The sequence below is a fragment of the Desmodus rotundus genome, chromosome 9 (assembly GCF_022682495.2).
Source record: "Desmodus rotundus isolate HL8 chromosome 9, HLdesRot8A.1, whole genome shotgun sequence".
Classification (NCBI taxonomy): domain Eukaryota; kingdom Metazoa; phylum Chordata; class Mammalia; order Chiroptera; family Phyllostomidae; genus Desmodus; species Desmodus rotundus.
Genome location: NC_071395.1, coordinates 59,787,533 through 59,806,596, shown reverse-complemented (window position 1 = coordinate 59,806,596; position 19,064 = coordinate 59,787,533).

Sequence of the window (19,064 nt, the reverse complement as noted above, 5' to 3'; positions counted from 1 at the left end):
GGCCCTAAACCTATATGTAACATTAACCCAAACGCTAATGCTAAACCTATCCCTATCCCTAACCCGGACGCTAACGCTAACCCTAACCCTAACCCTAACCCTAACCGTAACCCTATCCCTAACCCTAACCCTAACCCTAACCCTATCCCTATCCCTATCCCTATCCCTATCCCTACCCTAATAATAAAGCTTATCCTTACCGTAATCGTAATGCTAGCCCTAACCCTAACTCTATCTTTAAACAGAAATCTTCTGATATATCCGAGCTGTGGGTTGTGTCCTAAACTAAATGCTACTGAAATCATTTTCAATCCGTAGTGAATGAACAGGAGCATAGCAGTTTCAGACCTTCGCAGGACAATGAGCTGCGAGTGTGGGCTTTTCGCCGCTCTATGTTTTCCAGGAGAATAGCAGAGGCCGAAGATCTCCTGCAGCTACTCACTACTATGTCTTGTGGACAAAACTGTTTCTCGAACGTAGATATGCCCATGAAGCTCACAGCCCACTGACTCTATTCGATTGAATTTCCTTCTGATAGAACAGCAAGGAATTCATGGAAAGCTTCCAAACAACGAGGGAATCAGGATGTTTCGTACAAGTGCCTTATTAGAAGACTTCATCTCCAGCGGGTAACACTAGGTCAATGGACTCGTTTCAGTAGAGTGCGAAATGTGTGGGATGCCGCTAGAAGCCACCGATTTAGCAAGTCGTTTCAATGGGTTTTCTGTATGATCACCTTGGTGGTAACTTTGCTAGGCACAGACTTGTGCAATCACGTTCCCCAAAGCAAATGAGTGAACGGAAGCACAGGACTATGCCAACTGTGCCCGAGAGTAAGCTTGGCTACCACTGTTTTCGCCAAACTCTGCGTTCTGCGAGGAAAGCGTATCCAGACGTTGGAAGGCCGCTGGGCCACGCTACGCGACCTGGCCTCCTAGTCTCTGAAGATCTAAGGGAATATGAATGTCAGAGTAGCCTGTTGGCCTCCCAGTGGAAGATAATATGTTCGTGAAGATTTGTTTGCTCCTCAAACTCACTCGGGAATCAACCTATTTCGTAGGAAGCGGGTTTTTCTCCAAAGCCGTCTCAGTGTTCCACGTCTTCTCAATGTTGGCATTTCGGTAGTAGATGTGATGGGAGAAGAAGACTGTAGCCTCAGAAACCAAGGAGACTATACTACGTCCCTCGGACTCCACCCGTTCGTGAAGCATTCAAAGAGGAAGAAGCTAAAAGTACGCCATGGGCCTACCAGGCCACTCATTCCACTCTGAGAATACAGCAGGGAAGACTTTGCGCTCCCCTGCACCATTCAGGAATTATATCAAGTCGTGCGAAAAGTGTTCTCTACAAAAGCCATCCACACTATTTGACGTGTTAGCAATGTTCTCATTTCAGTAGGAGATGCAAGCAGTGGTGTGTCACATAGTACGTACTCTTGTCAGCATCCTGTCCAAGAACCTTGCTGCAATATAGGATCTCTGGCGCGTGTCATAGCCCAAGAGCTACGGAAATGATTTCCCGTCAGCAACGGAGGGAATGCTAGCCTAGCTAGCACTTTGTGATCCTTGAAGCGCAATGAGCTTCCACAGTAGAGTTTTCTCCTAGGTACTTTTTCCATCAGAAAAGCGTAGCCCCAGGAAGAAGAGAGGCAACAGCCTACTACCTCACTTTGCCCATACAGTGTTTTCTACGTAGAAATGCATGTGCAGCTAGCAGTCCCCTTACTCTATTCGAGTGACTCTCTCACACAGCACAGGAGTGAACGGTTTGAAAGCTGCCAAGTTATTCGGGAATGAACATGTTCCTGAGAAGTGGCTTTAAGCATGAACGCAGCTCTAGATCAATGTGCTCGTATCAGTTGAATTGGAAATGAGTGCCTTGCACCATATCACATACCCTCTTCAGCACTTATGATCAGCTCTTTTGCTCTGTTATCTTTTACCTGGCTGTGTTTCAGTGCAACGATCTACAGAATCACTTTCTCGTCCTCAACGGACTCAATGAAAGCACAGAAGAACTAAGAGAGCTATGAAATGCACGATCTTCTAGGACACACACTCCTCTACCTGTGGCCGTCATCTGGCTTTAGCCCTGGCCCTAAACCTATATGTAACCTTAACCGAAACGCTAATGCTAAACCTATCCCTATCCCTAACCCTAACGCTAACGCTAACCCTAACCCTAACCCTAACCCTAACCCTATCTCTAACCCTAACCCTAACCCTAACCCTATCCCTATCCCTATCCCTATCCCTACCCTAATAATAAAGCTTATCCTTACCGTAATCGTAATGCTAGCCCTAACCCTAACTCTATCTTTAAACAGAAATCTTCTGATATATCCGAGCTGTGGGTTGTGTCCTAAACTAAATGCTACTGAAATCATTTTCAATCCGTAGTGAATGAACAGGAGCATAGCAGTTTCAGACCTTCGCAGGACAATGAGCTGCGAGTGTGGGCTTTTCGCCGCTCTATGTTTTCCAGGAGAATAGCAGAGGCCGAAGATCTCCTGCAGCTACTCACTACTATGTCTTGTGGACAAAACTGTTTCTCGAACGTAGATATGCCCATGAAGCTCACAGCCCACTGACTCTATTCGATTGAATTTCCTTCTGATAGAACAGCAAGGAATTCATGGAAAGCTTCCAAACAACGAGGGAATCAGGATGTTTCGTACAAGTGCCTTATTAGAAGACTTCATCTCCAGCGGGTAACACTAGGTCAATGGACTCGTTTCAGTTGAGTGCGAAATGTGTGGGATGCCGCTAGAAGCCACCGATTTAGCAGGTCGTTTCAATGGGTTTTCTGTATGATCACCTTGGCGGTATCTTTGCTAGGCACAGACTTGTGCAATCACGTTCCCCAAAGCAAATGAGTGAACGGAAGCACAGGACTATGCCAACTGTGCCCGAGAGTAAGCTTGGCTACCACTGTTTTCGCCAAACTCTGCGTTCTGCGAGGAAAGCGTATCCAGACGTTGGAAGGCCGCTGGGCCACGCTACGCGACCTGGCCTCCAAGTCTCTGAAGATCTAAGGGAATATGAATGTCAGAGTAGCCTGTGGGGCTCCCAGTGGAAGATAATACGTTCGTGAAGATTTGTTTGCTCCTCAAACTCACTCGGGAATCAACCTATTTCGTAGGAAGCGGGTTTTTCTCCAAAGCCGTCTCAGTGTTCAACGTCTTCTCAATGTTGGCATTTCGGTAGTAGATGTGATGGGAGAAGAAGACTGTAGCCTCAGAAACCATGGAGACTATACTACGTCCCTCGGACTCCACCCGTTCGTGAAGCATTCAAAGAGGAAGAAGCTAAAAGTACGCCATGGGCCTACCAGGCCACTCATTCCACTCTGAGAATACAGCAGGGAGGACTATGCGCTCCCCTGCACCATTCAGGAATTATATCAAGTCGTGCGAAAAGTGTTCTCAACAAAAGCCATCCACACTATTTGACGTGTTAGCAATGTTCTCATTTCAGTAGGAGATGAAAGCAGTGGTGTGTCACATAGTACGTACTCTTGTCAGCATCCTGTCCAAGAACCTTGCTGCAATATAGGATCTCTGGCGCGTGTCATAGCCCAAGAGCTACGGAAATGATTTCCCGTCAGCAACGGAGGGAATGCTAGCCTAGCTAGCACTTTGTGATCCTTGAAGCGCAATGAGCTTCCACAGTAGAGTTTTCTCCTAGGTACTTTTTCCATCAGAAAAGCGTAGACCCAGGAAGAAGAGAGGCAACAGCCTACTACCTCACTTTGCCCATACAGTGTTTTCAACGTAGAAATGCATGTGCAGCTAGCAGTCCCCTTACTCTATTCGAGTGACTCTCTCACACAGCACAGGAGTGAACGGTTTGAAAGCTGCCAAGTTACTCGGAAATGAACATGTTCCTGAGAAGTGGCTTTAAGCATGAACGCAGCTCTAGATCAATGTGCTCGTATCAGTTGAATTGGAAATGAGTGCCTTGCACCATATCACATACCCTCTTCAGCACTTATGATCAGCTCTTTTGCTCTGTTATCTTTTACCTGGCTGTGTTTCAGTGCAATGATCTACAGAATCACTTTCTCGTCCTCAACGGACTCAATGAAAGCACAGAAGAACTAAGAGAGCTATGAAATGCACGATCTTCTAGGACACACACTCCTCTACCTGTGGCCGTCATCTAGCTTTAGCCCTGGCCCTAAACCTATATGTAACGTTAACCGAAACGCTAATGCTAAACCTATCCCTATCCCTAACCCTAACGCTAACGCTAACCCTAACCCTAACCCTAACCCTAACCGTAACCCTATACCTAACCCTAACCCTAACCCTAACCCTATCCCTATCCCTATCCCTATCCCTACCCTAATAATAAAGCTTATCCTTACCGTAATCGTAATGCTAGCCCTAACCCTAACTCTATCTTTAAACAGAAATCTTCTGATATATCCGAGCTGTGGGTTGTGTCCTAAACTAAATGCTACTGAAATCATTTTCAATCCGTAGTGAATGAACAGGAGCATAGCAGTTTCAGACCTTCGCAGGACAATGAGCTGCGAGTGTGGGCTTTTCGCCGCTCTATGTTTTCCAGGAGAATAGCAGAGGCCGAAGATCTCCTGCAGCTACTCACTACTATGTCTTGTGGACAAAACTGTTTCTCGAACGTAGATATGCCCATGAAGCTCACAGCCCACTGACTCTATTCGATTGAATTTCCTTCTGATAGAACAGCAAGGAATTCATGGAAAGCTTCCAAACAACGAGGGAATCAGGATGTTTCGTACAAGTGCCTTATTAGAAGACTTCATCTCCAGCGGGTAACACTAGGTCAATGGACTCGTTTCACTAGAGTGCGAAATGTGTGGGATGCCGCTAGAAGCCACCGATTTAGCAGGTCGTTTCAATGGGTTTTCTGTATGATCACCTTGGCGGTAACTTTGCTAGGCACAGACTTGTGCAATCACGTTCCCCAAAGCAAATGAGTGAACGGAAGCACAGGACTATGCCAACTGTGCCCGAGAGTAAGCTTGGCTACGACTGTTTTCGCCAAACTCTGCGTTCTGCGAGGAAAGCGTATCCGGACGTTGGAAGGCCGCTGGGCCACGCTACGCGACCTGGCCTCCAAGTCTCTGAAGGTCTAAGGGAATATGAATGTCAGAGTAGCCTGGGGGGCTCCCAGTGGAAGATAATACGTTCGTGAAGATTTGTTTGCTCCTCAAACTCACTCGGGAATCAACCTATTTCGTAGGAAGCGGGTTTTTCTCCAAAGCCGTCTCAGTGTTCCACGTCTTCTCAATGTTGGCATTTCGGTAGTAGATGTGATGGGAGAAGAAGACTGTAGCCTCAGAAACCATGGAGACTATACTACGTCCCTCGGACTCCACCCGTTCGTGAAGCATTCAAAGAGGAAGAAGCTAAAAGTACGCCATGGGCCTACCAGGCCACTCATTCCACTTTGAGAATACAGCAGGGAAGACTTTGCGCTCCCCTGCACCATTCAGGAATTATATCAAGTCGTGCGAAAAGTGTTCTCAACAAAAGCCATCCACACTATTTGACGTGTTAGCAATGTTCTCATTTCAGTAGGAGATGAAAGCAGTGGTGTGTCACATAGTACGTACTCTTGTCAGCATCCTGTCCAAGAACCTTGCTGCAATATAGGATCTCTGGCGCGTGTCATAGCCCAAGAGCTACGGAAATGATTTCCCGTCAGCAACGGAGGGAATGCTAGCCTAGCTAGCACTTTGTGATCCTTGAAGCGCAATGAACTTCCACAGTAGAGTTTTCTCCTAGGTACTTTTTCCATCAGAAAAGCGTAGCCCCAGGAAGAAGAGAGGCAACAGCCTACTACCTCACTTTGCCCATACAGTGTTTTCTACGTAGAAATGCATGTGCAGCTAGCAGTCCCCTTACTCTATTCGAGTGACTCTCACACAGCACAGGAGTGAACGGTTTGAAAGCCGCCAAGTTACTCGGAAATGAACATGTTCCTGAGAAGTGGCTTTAAGCATGAACGCAGCTCTAGATCAATGTGCTCGTATCAGTTGAATTGGAAATGAGTGCCTTGCACCATATCACATACCCTCTTCAGCACTTATGATCAGCTCTTTTGCTCTGTTATCTTTTACCTGGCTGTGTTTCAGTGCAATGATCTACAGAATCACTTTCTCGTCCTCAACGGACTCAATGAAAGCACAGAAGAACTAAGAGAGCTATGAAATGCACGATCTTCTAGGACACACACTCCTCTACCTGTGACCGTCATCTAGCTTTAGCCCTGGCCCTAAACCTATATGTAACGTTAACCGAAACGCTAATGCTAAACCTATCCCTATCCCTAACCCTAACGCTAACGCTAACCCTAACCCTAACCCTAACCCTAACCGTAACCCTATCCCTAACCCTAACCCTAACCCTAACCCTATCCCTATCCCTATCCCTATCCCTACCCTAATAATAAAGCTTATCCTTACCGTAATCGTAATGCTAGCCCTAACCCTAACTCTATCTTTAAACAGAAATCTTCTGATATATCCGAGCTGTGGGTTGTGTCCTAAACTAAATGCTACTGAAATCATTTTCAATCCGTAGTGAATGAACAGGAGCATAGCAGTTTCAGACCTTCGCAGGACAATGAGCTGCGAGTGTGGGCTTTTCGCCGCTCTATGTTTTCCAGGAGAATAGCAGAGGCCGAAGATCTCCTGCAGCTACTCACTACTATGTCTTGTGGACAAAACTGTTTCTCGAACGTAGATATGCCCATGAAGCTCACAGCCCACTGACTCTATTCGATTGAATTTCCTTCTGATAGAACAGCAAGGAATTCATGGAAAGCTTCCAAACAACGAGGGAATCAGGATGTTTCGTACAAGTGCCTTATTAGAAGACTTCATCTCCACGGGTAACACTAGGTCAATGGACTCGTTTCAGTAGAGTGCGAAATGTGTGGGATGCCGCTAGAAGCCACCGATTTAGCAGGTCGTTTCAATGGGTTTTCTGTATGATCACCTTGGCGGTAACTTTGCTAGGCACAGACTTGTGCAATCACGTTCCCCAAAGCAAATGAGTGAACGGAAGCACAGGACTATGCCAACTGTGCCCGAGAGTAAGCTTGGCTACCACTGTTTTCGCCAAACTCTGCGTTCTGAGAGGAAAGCGTATCCGGACGTTGGAAGGCCGCTGGGCCACGCTACGCGACCTGGCCTCCAAGTCTCTGAAGGTCTAAGGGAATATGAATGTCAGAGTAGCCTGGGGGGCTCCCAGTGGAAGATAATACGTTCGTGAAGATTTGTTTGCTCCTCAAACTCACTCGGGAATCAACCTATTTCGTAGGAAGCGGGTTTTTCCCCAAAGCCGTCTCAGTGTTCCACGTCTTCTCAATGTTGGCATTTCGGTAGTAGATGTGATGGGAGAAGAAGACTGTAGCCTCAGAAACCATGGAGACTATACTACGTCCCTCGGACTCCACCCGTTCGTGAAGCATTCAAAGAGGAAGAAGCTAAAAGTACGCCATGGGCCTACCAGGCCACTCATTCCACTCTGAGAATACAGCAGGGAGGACTATGCGCTCCCCTGCACCATTCAGGAATTATATCAAGTCGTGCGAAAAGTGTTCTCAACAAAAGCCATCCACACTATTTGACGTGTTAGCAATGTTCTCATTTCAGTAGGAGATGAAAGCAGTGGTGTGTCACATAGTACGTACTCTTGTCAGCATCCTGTCCAAGAACCTTGCTGCAATATAGGATCTCTGGCGCGTGTCATAGCCCAAGAGCTACGGAAATGATTTCCCGTCAGCAACGGAGGGAATGCTAGCCTAGCTAGCACTTTGTGATCCTTGAAGCGCAATGAGCTTCCACAGTAGAGTTTTCTCCTAGGTACTTTTTCCATCAGAAAAGCGTAGCCCCAGGAAGAAGAGAGGCAACAGCCTACTACCTCACTTTGCCCATACAGTGTTTTCAACGTAGAAATGCATGTGCAGCTAGCAGTCCCCTTACTCTATTCGAGTGACTCTCTCACACAGCACAGGAGTGAACGGTTTGAAAGCTGCCAAGTTACTCGGGAATGAACATGTTCCTGAGAAGTGGCTTTAAGCATGAACGCAGCTCTAGATCAATGTGCTTGTATCAGTTGAATTGGAAATGAGTGCCTTGCACCATATCACATACCCTCTTCAGCACTTATGATCAGCTCTTTTGCTCTGTTGTCTTTTACCTGGCTGTGTTTCAGTGCAACGATCTACAGAATCACTTTCTCGTCCTCAACGGACTCAATGAAAGCACAGAAGAACTAAGAGAGCTATGAAATGCACGATCTTCTAGGACACACACTCCTCTACCTGTGGCCGTCATCTGGCTTTAGCCCTGGCCCTAAACCTATATGTAACGTTAACCGAAACGCTAATGCTAAACCTATCCCTATCCCTAACCCTAACGCTAACGCTAACCCTAACCCTAACCCTAACCGTAACCCTATCCCTAACCCTAACCCTAACCCTAACCCTATCCCTATCCCTATCCCTACCCTAATAATAAAGCTTATCCTTACCGTAATCGTAATGCTAGCCCTAACCCTAACTCTATCTTTAAACAGAAATCTTCTGATATATCCGAGCTGTGGGTTGTGTCCTAAACTAAATGCTACTGAAATCATTTTCAATCCGTAGTGAATGAACAGGAGCATAGCAGTTTCAGACCTTCGCAGGACAATGAGCTGCGAGTGTGGGCTTTTCGCCGCTCTATGTTTTCCAGGAGAATAGCAGAGGCCGAAGATCTCCTGCAGCTACTCACTACTATGTCTTGTGGACAAAACTGTTTCTCGAACGTAGATATGCCCATGAAGCTCACAGCCCACTGACTCTATTCGATTGAATTTCCTTCTGATAGAACAGCAAGGAATTCATGGAAAGCTTCCAAACAACGAGGGAATCAGGATGTTTCGTACAAGTGCCTTATTAGAAGACTTCATCTCCACGGGTAACACTAGGTCAATGGACTCGTTTCAGTAGAGTGCGAAATGTGTGGGATGCCGCTAGAAGCCACCGATTTAGCAGGTCGTTTCAATGGGTTTTCTGTATGATCACCTTGGCGGTAACTTTGCTAGGCACAGACTTGTGCAATCACGTTCCCCAAAGCAAATGAGTGAACGGAAGCACAGGACTATGCCAACTGTGCCCGAGAGTAAGCTTGGCTACCACTGTTTTCGCCAAACTCTGCGTTCTGAGAGGAAAGCGTATCCGGACGTTGGAAGGCCGCTGGGCCACGCTACGCGACCTGGCCTCCAAGTCTCTGAAGGTCTAAGGGAATATGAATGTCAGAGTAGCCTGGGGGGCTCCCAGTGGAAGATAATACGTTCGTGAAGATTTGTTTGCTCCTCAAACTCACTCGGGAATCAACCTATTTCGTAGGAAGCGGGTTTTTCCCCAAAGCCGTCTCAGTGTTCCACGTCTTCTCAATGTTGGCATTTCGGTAGTAGATGTGATGGGAGAAGAAGACTGTAGCCTCAGAAACCATGGAGACTATACTACGTCCCTCGGACTCCACCCGTTCGTGAAGCATTCAAAGAGGAAGAAGCTAAAAGTACGCCATGGGCCTACCAGGCCACTCATTCCACTCTGAGAATACAGCAGGGAGGACTATGCGCTCCCCTGCACCATTCAGGAATTATATCAAGTCGTGCGAAAAGTGTTCTCAACAAAAGCCATCCACACTATTTGACGTGTTAGCAATGTTCTCATTTCAGTAGGAGATGAAAGCAGTTGTGTGTCATAGTACGTACTCTTGTCAGCATCCTGTCCAAGAACCTTGCTGCAATATAGGATCTCTGGCGCGTGTCATAGCCCAAGAGCTACGGAAATGATTTCCCGTCAGCAACGGAGGGAATGCTAGCCTAGCTAGCACTTTGTGATCCTTGAAGCGCAATGAGCTTCCACAGTAGAGTTTTCTCCTAGGTACTTTTTCCATCAGAAAAGCGTAGCCCCAGGAAGAAGAGAGGCAACAGCCTACTACCTCACTTTGCCCATACAGTGTTTTCAACGTAGAAATGCATGTGCAGCTAGCAGTCCCCTTACTCTATTCGAGTGACTCTCTCACACAGCACAGGAGTGAACGGTTTGAAAGCTGCCAAGTTACTCGGGAATGAACATGTTCCTGAGAAGTGGCTTTAAGCATGAACGCAGCTCTAGATCAATGTGCTCGTATCAGTTGAATTGGAAATGAGTGCCTTGCACCATATCACATACCCTCTTCAGCACTTATGATCAGCTCTTTTGCTCTGTTGTCTTTTACCTGGCTGTGTTTCAGTGCAACGATCTACAGAATCACTTTCTCGTCCTCAACGGACTCAATGAAAGCACAGAAGAACTAAGAGAGCTATGAAATGCACGATCTTCTAGGACACACACTCCTCTACCTGTGGCCGTCATCTGGCTTTAGCCCTGGCCCTAAACCTATATGTAACCTTAACCGAAACGCTAATGCTAAACCTATCCCTATCCCTAACCCTAACGCTAACGCTAACCCTAACCCTAACCCTAACCCTAACCCTATCTCTAACCCTAACCCTAACCCTAACCCTATCCCTATCCCTATCCCTATCCCTACCCTAATAATAAAGCTTATCCTTACCGTAATCGTAATGCTAGCCCTAACCCTAACTCTATCTTTAAACAGAAATCTTCTGATATATCCGAGCTGTGGGTTGTGTCCTAAACTAAATGCTACTGAAATCATTTTCAATCCGTAGTGAATGAACAGGAGCATAGCAGTTTCAGACCTTCTCAGGACAATGAGCTGCGAGTGTGGGCTTTTCGCCGCTCTATGTTTTCCAGGAGAATAGCAGAGGCCGAAGATCTCCTGCAGCTACTCACTACTATGTCTTGTGGACAAAACTGTTTCTCGAACGTAGATATGCCCATGAAGCTCACAGCCCACTGACTCTATTCGATTGAATTTCCTTCTGATAGAACAGCAAGGAATTCATGGAAAGCTTCCAAACAACGAGGGAATCAGGATGTTTCGTACAAGTGCCTTATTAGAAGACTTCATCTCCACGGGTAACACTAGGTCAATGGACTCGTTTCAGTAGAGTGCGAAATGTGTGGGATGCCGCTAGAAGCCACCGATTTAGCAGGTCGTTTCAATGGGTTTTCTGTATGATCACCTTGGCGGTAACTTTGCTAGGCACAGACTTGTGCAATCACGTTCCCCAAAGCAAATGAGTGAACGGAAGCACAGGACTATGCCAACTGTGCCCGAGAGTAAGCTTGGCTACCACTGTTTTCGCCAAACTCTGCGTTCTGAGAGGAAAGCGTATCCGGACGTTGGAAGGCCGCTGGGCCACGCTACGCGACCTGGCCTCCAAGTCTCTGAAGGTCTAAGGGAATATGAATGTCAGAGTAGCCTGGGGGGATCCCAGTGGAAGATAATACGTTCGTGAAGATTTGTTTGCTCCTCAAACTCACTCGGGAATCAACCTATTTCGTAGGAAGCGGGTTTTTCCCCAAAGCCGTCTCAGTGTTCCACGTCTTCTCAATGTTGGCATTTCGGTAGTAGATGTGATGGGAGAAGAAGACTGTAGCCTCAGAAACCATGGAGACTATACTACGTCCCTCGGACTCCACCCGTTCGTGAAGCATTCAAAGAGGAAGAAGCTAAAAGTACGCCATGGGCCTACCAGGCCACTCATTCCACTCTGAGAATACAGCAGGGAGGACTATGCGCTCCCCTGCACCATTCAGGAATTATATCAAGTCGTGCGAAAAGTGTTCTCAACAAAAGCCATCCACACTATTTGACGTGTTAGCAATGTTCTCATTTCAGTAGGAGATGAAAGCAGTGGTGTGTCACATAGTACGTACTCTTGTCAGCATCCTGTCCAAGAACCTTGCTGCAATATAGGATCTCTGGCGCGTGTCATAGCCCAAGAGCTACGGAAATGATTTCCCGTCAGCAACGGAGGGAATGCTAGCCTAGCTAGCACTTTGTGATCCTTGAAGCGCAATGAGCTTCCACAGTAGAGTTTTCTCCTAGGTACTTTTTCCATCAGAAAAGCGTAGCCCCAGGAAGAAGAGAGGCAACAGCCTACTACCTCACTTTGCCCATACAGTGTTTTCAACGTAGAAATGCATGTGCAGCTAGCAGTCCCCTTACTCTATTCGAGTGACTCTCTCACACAGCACAGGAGTGAACGGTTTGAAAGCTGCCAAGTTACTCGGGAATGAACATGTTCCTGAGAAGTGGCTTTAAGCATGAACGCAGCTCTAGATCAATGTGCTCGTATCAGTTGAATTGGAAATGAGTGCCTTGCACCATATCACATACCCTCTTCAGCACTTATGATCAGCTCTTTTGCTCTGTTGTCTTTTACCTGGCTGTGTTTCAGTGCAACGATCTACAGAATCACTTTCTCGTCCTCAACGGACTCAATGAAAGCACAGAAGAACTAAGAGAGCTATGAAATGCACGATCTTCTAGGACACACACTCCTCTACCTGTGGCCGTCATCTGGCTTTAGCCCTGGCCCTAAACCTATATGTAACGTTAACCGAAACGCTAATGCTAAACCTATCCCTATCCCTAACCCTAACGCTAACGCTAACCCTAACCCTAACCCTAACCGTAACCCTATCCCTAACCCTAACCCTAACCCTAACCCTATCCCTATCCCTATCCCTACCCTAATAATAAAGCTTATCCTTACCGTAATCGTAATGCTAGCCCTAACCCTAACTCTATCTTTAAACAGAAATCTTCTGATATATCCGAGCTGTGGGTTGTGTCCTAAACTAAATGCTACTGAAATCATTTTCAATCCGTAGTGAATGAACAGGAGCATAGCAGTTTCAGACCTTCGCAGGACAATGAGCTGCGAGTGTGGGCTTTTCGCCGCTCTATGTTTTCCAGGAGAATAGCAGAGGCCGAAGATCTCCTGCAGCTACTCACTACTATGTCTTGTGGACAAAACTGTTTCTCGAACGTAGATATGCCCATGAAGCTCACAGCCCACTGACTCTATTCGATTGAATTTCCTTCTGATAGAACAGCAAGGAATTCATGGAAAGCTTCCAAACAACGAGGGAATCAGGATGTTTCGTACAAGTGCCTTATTAGAAGACTTCATCTCCACGGGTAACACTAGGTCAATGGACTCGTTTCAGTAGAGTGCGAAATGTGTGGGATGCCGCTAGAAGCCACCGATTTAGCAGGTCGTTTCAATGGGTTTTCTGTATGATCACCTTGGCGGTAACTTTGCTAGGCACAGACTTGTGCAATCACGTTCCCCAAAGCAAATGAGTGAACGGAAGCACAGGACTATGCCAACTGTGCCCGAGAGTAAGCTTGGCTACCACTGTTTTCGCCAAACTCTGCGTTCTGAGAGGAAAGCGTATCCGGACGTTGGAAGGCCGCTGGGCCACGCTACGCGACCTGGCCTCCAAGTCTCTGAAGGTCTAAGGGAATATGAATGTCAGAGTAGCCTGGGGGGCTCCCAGTGGAAGATAATACGTTCGTGAAGATTTGTTTGCTCCTCAAACTCACTCGGGAATCAACCTATTTCGTAGGAAGCGGGTTTTTCCCCAAAGCCGTCTCAGTGTTCCACGTCTTCTCAATGTTGGCATTTCGGTAGTAGATGTGATGGGAGAAGAAGACTGTAGCCTCAGAAACCATGGAGACTATACTACGTCCCTCGGACTCCACCCGTTCGTGAAGCATTCAAAGAGGAAGAAGCTAAAAGTACGCCATGGGCCTACCAGGCCACTCATTCCACTCTGAGAATACAGCAGGGAGGACTATGCGCTCCCCTGCACCATTCAGGAATTATATCAAGTCGTGCGAAAAGTGTTCTCAACAAAAGCCATCCACACTATTTGACGTGTTAGCAATGTTCTCATTTCAGTAGGAGATGAAAGCAGTTGTGTGTCATAGTACGTACTCTTGTCAGCATCCTGTCCAAGAACCTTGCTGCAATATAGGATCTCTGGCGCGTGTCATAGCCCAAGAGCTACGGAAATGATTTCCCGTCAGCAACGGAGGGAATGCTAGCCTAGCTAGCACTTTGTGATCCTTGAAGCGCAATGAGCTTCCACAGTAGAGTTTTCTCCTAGGTACTTTTTCCATCAGAAAAGCGTAGCCCCAGGAAGAAGAGAGGCAACAGCCTACTACCTCACTTTGCCCATACAGTGTTTTCAACGTAGAAATGCATGTGCAGCTAGCAGTCCCCTTACTCTATTCGAGTGACTCTCTCACACAGCACAGGAGTGAACGGTTTGAAAGCTGCCAAGTTACTCGGGAATGAACATGTTCCTGAGAAGTGGCTTTAAGCATGAACGCAGCTCTAGATCAATGTGCTCGTATCAGTTGAATTGGAAATGAGTGCCTTGCACCATATCACATACCCTCTTCAGCACTTATGATCAGCTCTTTTGCTCTGTTGTCTTTTACCTGGCTGTGTTTCAGTGCAACGATCTACAGAATCACTTTCTCGTCCTCAACGGACTCAATGAAAGCACAGAAGAACTAAGAGAGCTATGAAATGCACGATCTTCTAGGACACACACTCCTCTACCTGTGGCCGTCATCTGGCTTTAGCCCTGGCCCTAAACCTATATGTAACCTTAACCGAAACGCTAATGCTAAACCTATCCCTATCCCTAACCCTAACGCTAACGCTAACCCTAACCCTAACCCTAACCCTAACCCTATCTCTAACCCTAACCCTAACCCTAACCCTATCCCTATCCCTATCCCTATCCCTACCCTAATAATAAAGCTTATCCTTACCGTAATCGTAATGCTAGCCCTAACCCTAACTCTATCTTTAAACAGAAATCTTCTGATATATCCGAGCTGTGGGTTGTGTCCTAAACTAAATGCTACTGAAATCATTTTCAATCCGTAGTGAATGAACAGGAGCATAGCAGTTTCAGACCTTCTCAGGACAATGAGCTGCGAGTGTGGGCTTTTCGCCGCTCTATGTTTTCCAGGAGAATAGCAGAGGCCGAAGATCTCCTGCAGCTACTCACTACTATGTCTTGTGGACAAAACTGTTTCTCGAACGTAGATATGCCCATGAAGCTCACAGCCCACTGACTCTATTCGATTGAATTTCCTTCTGATAGAACAGCAAGGAATTCATGGAAAGCTTCCAAACAACGAGGGAATCAGGATGTTTCGTACAAGTGCCTTATTAGAAGACTTCATCTCCACGGGTAACACTAGGTCAATGGACTCGTTTCAGTAGAGTGCGAAATGTGTGGGATGCCGCTAGAAGCCACCGATTTAGCAGGTCGTTTCAATGGGTTTTCTGTATGATCACCTTGGCGGTAACTTTGCTAGGCACAGACTTGTGCAATCACGTTCCCCAAAGCAAATGAGTGAACGGAAGCACAGGACTATGCCAACTGTGCCCGAGAGTAAGCTTGGCTACCACTGTTTTCGCCAAACTCTGCGTTCTGAGAGGAAAGCGTATCCGGACGTTGGAAGGCCGCTGGGCCACGCTACGCGACCTGGCCTCCAAGTCTCTGAAGGTCTAAGGGAATATGAATGTCAGAGTAGCCTGGGGGGATCCCAGTGGAAGATAATACGTTCGTGAAGATTTGTTTGCTCCTCAAACTCACTCGGGAATCAACCTATTTCGTAGGAAGCGGGTTTTTCCCCAAAGCCGTCTCAGTGTTCCACGTCTTCTCAATGTTGGCATTTCGGTAGTAGATGTGATGGGAGAAGAAGACTGTAGCCTCAGAAACCATGGAGACTATACTACGTCCCTCGGACTCCACCCGTTCGTGAAGCATTCAAAGAGGAAGAAGCTAAAAGTACGCCATGGGCCTACCAGGCCACTCATTCCACTCTGAGAATACAGCAGGGAGGACTATGCGCTCCCCTGCACCATTCAGGAATTATATCAAGTCGTGCGAAAAGTGTTCTCAACAAAAGCCATCCACACTATTTGACGTGTTAGCAATGTTCTCATTTCAGTAGGAGATGAAAGCAGTGGTGTGTCACATAGTACGTACTCTTGTCAGCATCCTGTCCAAGAACCTTGCTGCAATATAGGATCTCTGGCGCGTGTCATAGCCCAAGAGCTACGGAAATGATTTCCCGTCAGCAACGGAGGGAATGCTAGCCTAGCTAGCACTTTGTGATCCTTGAAGCGCAATGAGCTTCCACAGTAGAGTTTTCTCCTAGGTACTTTTTCCATCAGAAAAGCGTAGCCCCAGGAAGAAGAGAGGCAACAGCCTACTACCTCACTTTGCCCATACAGTGTTTTCAACGTAGAAATGCATGTGCAGCTAGCAGTCCCCTTACTCTATTCGAGTGACTCTCTCACACAGCACAGGAGTGAACGGTTTGAAAGCTGCCAAGTTACTCGGGAATGAACATGTTCCTGAGAAGTGGCTTTAAGCATGAACGCAGCTCTAGATCAATGTGCTCGTATCAGTTGAATTGGAAATGAGTGCCTTGCACCATATCACATACCCTCTTCAGCACTTATGATCAGCTCTTTTGCTCTGTTGTCTTTTACCTGGCTGTGTTTCAGTGCAACGATCTACAGAATCACTTTCTCGTCCTCAACGGACTCAATGAAAGCACAGAAGAACTAAGAGAGCTATGAAATGCACGATCTTCTAGGACACACACTCCTCTACCTGTGGCCGTCATCTGGCTTTAGCCCTGGCCCTAAACCTATATGTAACGTTAACCGAAACGCTAATGCTAAACCTATCCCTATCCCTAACCCTAACGCTAACGCTAACCCTAACCCTAACCCTAACCGTAACCCTATCCCTAACCCTAACCCTAACCCTAACCCTATCCCTATCCCTATCCCTACCCTAATAATAAAGCTTATCCTTACCGTAATCGTAATGCTAGCCCTAACCCTAACTCTATCTTTAAACAGAAATCTTCTGATATATCCGAGCTGTGGGTTGTGTCCTAAACTAAATGCTACTGAAATCATTTTCAATCCGTAGTGAATGAACAGGAGCATAGCAGTTTCAGACCTTCGCAGGACAATGAGCTGCGAGTGTGGGCTTTTCGCCGCTCTATGTTTTCCAGGAGAATAGCAGAGGCCGAAGATCTCCTGCAGCTACTCACTACTATGTCTTGTGGACAAAACTGTTTCTCGAACGTAGATATGCCCATGAAGCTCACAGCCCACTGACTCTATTCGATTGAATTTCCTTCTGATAGAACAGCAAGGAATTCATGGAAAGCTTCCAAACAACGAGGGAATCAGGATGTTTCGTACAAGTGCCTTATTAGAAGACTTCATCTCCACGGGTAACACTAGGTCAATGGACTCGTTTCAGTAGAGTGCGAAATGTGTGGGATGCCGCTAGAAGCCACCGATTTAGCAGGTCGTTTCAATGGGTTTTCTGTATGATCACCTTGGCGGTAACTTTGCTAGGCACAGACTTGTGCAATCACGTTCCCCAAAGCAAATGAGTGAACGGAAGCACAGGACTATGCCAACTGTGCCCGAGAGTAAGCTTGGCTACCACTGTTTTCGCCAAACTCTGCGTTCTGAGAGGAAAGCGTATCCGGACGTTGGAAGGCCGCTGGGCCACGCTACGCGACCTGGCCTCCAAGTCTCTGAAGGTCTAAGGGAATATGAATGTCAGAGTAGCCTGGGGGGCTCCCAGTGGAAGATAATACGTTCGTGAAGATTTGTTTGCTCCTCAAACTCACTCGGGAATCAACCTATTTCGTAGGAAGCGGGTTTTTCCCCAAAGCCGTCTCAGTGTTCCACGTCTTCTCAATGTTGGCATTTCGGTAGTAGATGTGATGGGAGAAGAAGACTGTAGCCTCAGAAACCATGGAGACTATACTACGTCCCTCGGACTCCACCCGTTCGTGAAGCATTCAAAGAGGAAGAAGCTAAAAGTACGCCATGGGCCTACCAGGCCACTCATTCCACTCTGAGAATACAGCAGGGAAGACTTTGCGCTCCCCTGCACCATTCAGGAATTATATCAAGTCGTGCGAAAAGTGTTCTCAACAAAAGCCATCCACACTATTTGACGTGTTAGCAATGTTCTCATTTCAGTAGGAGATGAAAGCAGTGGTGTGTCACATAGTACGTACTCTTGTCAGCATCCTGTCCAAGAACCTTGCTGCAATATAGGATCTCTGGCGCGTGTCATAGCCCAAGAGCTACGGAAATGATTTCCCGTCAGCAACGGAGGGAATGCTAGCCTAGCTAGCACTTTGTGATCCTTGAAGCGCAATGAGCTTCCACAGTAGAGTTTTCTCCTAGGTACTTTTTCCATCAGAAAAGCGTAGCCCCAGGAAGAAGAGAGGCAACAGCCTACTACCTCACTTTGCCCATACAGTGTTTTCTACGTAGAAATGCATGTGCAGCTAGCAGTCCCCTTACTCTATTCGAGTGACTCTCACACAGCACAGGAGTGAACGGTTTGAAAGCCGCCAAGTTACTCGGAAATGAACATGTTCCTGAGAAGTGGCTTTAAGCATGAACGCAGCTCTAGATCAATGTGCTCGTATCAGTTGAATTGGAAATGAGTGCCTTGCACCATATCACATACCCTCTTCAGCACTTATGATCAGCTCTTTTGCTCTGTTATCTTTTACCTGGCTGTGTTTCAGTGCAATGATCTACAGAATCACTTTCTCGTCCTCAACGGACTCAATGAAAGCACAGAAGAACTAAGAGAGCTATGAAATGCACGATCTTCTAGGACACACACTCCTCTACCTGTGGCCGTCATCTAGCTTTAGCCCTGGCCCTAAACCTATATGTAACGTTAACCGAAACGCTAATGCTAAACCTATCCCTATCCCTAACCCTAACGCTAACGCTAACCCTAACCCTAACCCTAACCCTAACCGTAACCCTATCCCTAACCCTAACCCTAACCCTAACCCTATCCCTATCCCTATCCCTATCCCTACCCTAATAATAAAGCTTATCCTTACCGTAATCGTAATGCTAGCCCTAACCCTAACTCTATCTTTAAACAGAAATCTTCTGATATATCCGAGCTGTGGGTTGTGTCCTAAACTAAATGCTACTGAAATCATTTTCAATCCGTAGTGAATGAACAGGAGCATAGCAGTTTCAGACC